This window comes from Notothenia coriiceps, unplaced genomic scaffold, assembly GCF_000735185.1.
Source record: "Notothenia coriiceps isolate Sejong01 unplaced genomic scaffold, NC01 NC01_scaffold00004579, whole genome shotgun sequence".
NCBI classification, from domain to species: domain Eukaryota; kingdom Metazoa; phylum Chordata; class Actinopteri; order Perciformes; family Nototheniidae; genus Notothenia; species Notothenia coriiceps.
Window position 1 is genome coordinate 92 of NW_011337280.1, and position 2,502 is coordinate 2,593.

Sequence of the window (2,502 nt, forward strand, 5' to 3'; positions counted from 1 at the left end):
CTTTACATTTTCATTTATTGTCATTTCCATTCAGTCAGTCATTAAGTGCTAATTAAAATGTTAATATGCTACATATCCAAACAAACAAACAAAGTGTGCAATCCAAATGAATGTTAATTTAACTGGGTTTTGATAGATAATATATCTATTTTTCTTCTCTCAATTATTTTATTTCTATTGTGCACTCTAATCAATATTAATCAAACTATTGTTCGTTTATACATTTTAAGAATTGCGTTTATCTTTTTTGAGAATGAGTTCTTATTTTATTTTTATTTATTGGGGTCTACAACAGATGATACAAATGTTTGTGTCAGTAAATGTGTGGCGGGGGTGTTTGTGAAAACAACGGGGACAGAGCTGGCTGCTGTCAGACGATCAGCTGTGCGGCGTCATCACAAAAGGACGTCGCTTCACGTGACACTCCGGAGGAAAGGACGTCCTATTGCCATCTTAAAACTCATCTCCCTGCTTCTCGTGGTTTCCTTGCGTCCCTCCATGCTTCCCTGGTAGGAGGGACTCGACGCAGGGAAACGACGCAAGTGAGGGAAGCAAGGATTTCATTTAACCGACCTGAGATGGGGCCAATGTCACTTTTACTGAAGGGTGTGCTTTAAAACCTCTGAGTAGCTGGCACTTATTAAACCCCTGCATCACAGTTATACAAAGCAATCACCCCAGATGGGACTTGAACCCACAATCCCTGGCTTAGGAGGCCAGTGCCTTGTCCATTAGGCCACTGGGGCAAAAATATTTGCACCAAATATGAGAAAAAACGGCAATGTATATTGTGTATAAAAATATCCAAAATAAAACCTACATTCGTGAAAGTTTAGGAGAAACATCATGGTAAAATCCCTGAAATACCATAAACATGCCTATGGGAGAACGTGTCATCTTGCAGAAGGCCACTTTTCATGAAGGGTGTGAGTTCAAACCATTGACAAGGTGAAACACATTAAACCCTTCATCACAGATATAAAAAAAATAAAAACTACATATGTCAAAAGGTTTAGGATAAAATATTATAGAATAATTCATGCAAAACATAGCAATCCTATGGGGGAATGTATCCTCTTGCACAAGGTCACTGTTACTGAAGGGTGTGCTGGCACTACTCCTGCATCTCAGTTATACGAAGCAATCAACCCAGATGGGACTCGAACCCACAATCCCTGGCTTAGGAGGCCAGTGCCTTGTCCATTGGGCAAAAAATATTTGCACCACATATGACAAATAAACCACGATCTATACTGTGTAGAGAAATTTCCAAAATAAAAGCTACATTCGTGAACATTTTAGTAAAAACAGTATGGAATAATTCATGCCAAATACAGCAATTCTATGGGAGAATGTGTCCTCTTGCAAAAGGTACATTTTACTGAAGGGTGTGAGTTCAAACCTCTGACTAGGACAAACGTATCAAACCCCTTCATCTCAGTTATACAAAGCAATCACCCCAGATGGGACTTGAACTCACAATCCCTGGCTTAGGAGGCCACTGGGGGCAAAGATATTTGCACCAAATATGAGAAAAATATCCAAAATAAAAACATTTCTCAAAAGTTTAGGACAAAACAGCATGGTATATTATGTCCAAAAACGTGAAAATATTAACAACATGGTATTGTATGTGTACAAAGTCGAACATTTCAGTGAAAAAAATAGTATAGTATGTCAAATATATCAGGAAAAAAAGTATATTATAGCATGTAGAAAATATGTATACATATGACAAGTAACATAGGATTTCATCCTGAAAATATTTTTAAAAAGACACAATACAATATGTTTGAAATATCATTAAAAAATAACAGAGTAGGATATCAAAATATCAAATATAAGGACATTTATAGTATTTTGAAATTGTTAGAAAATATGTATTGTATAATATGCTCAAATTCATGTAGAATGTCAAAAATATCACATAACAAAAGAAAACACATAACAGTATCGTATATTGAAAAACTCAGATCTTGGTTTGTCACAAATCTCGGAAAATATCAAATATGTCATCAGCATAGTCTTGTTTCACGAGCATAACACTTCACTTGTTGTCCCTGCGATGTAACTGCTTTTATTCACAAAACTTCTGTTAAGCCATCTCCCTGAAATGTAACTACTGTATGTCTTGTGGTTGGATATTTATGTACAGTTTACTTTAATATCTTCTTCTCCCATTCACTTTTGACACTATGTTGGAAATGTCTCTGCACATTTTAGGGATAGACTGCATGTGTGAAAGGCACTTCATTCATGTTTTTTGGGGACAATGAATGGCAGTAATACCTAAAGGTAACCTATTATGCAAAATCCACTTTTTCACGTCTTTTATACATAAACATGTGTCCCCTTTGTGTAAAGAGACTCTGAACGTTTCGGGAAAAAAGATTCCCTCACTTTTTGTCCTGATCCATAACAACCCTTGAAACACTTTATGATGTCATAACGATGTTTTGGCTTCTGTAACCATTAGCCAATAACCAACCAAGTGAACACCCC

The 2,502-nt window shown here is 36.3% G+C and overlaps 1 non-coding gene across 1 annotated transcript; it reads right to left on the bottom strand.

The window, feature by feature from the left end:
• Positions 1-673: 673 nt before the first annotated feature.
• On the bottom strand, positions 674-746 carry trnar-ccu (transfer RNA arginine (anticodon CCU)). Its single transcript has one exon. It is a non-coding gene; the product is annotated as a tRNA-Arg (tRNA).
• Between the last annotated feature and the right edge of the window lie 1,756 nt (positions 747-2,502).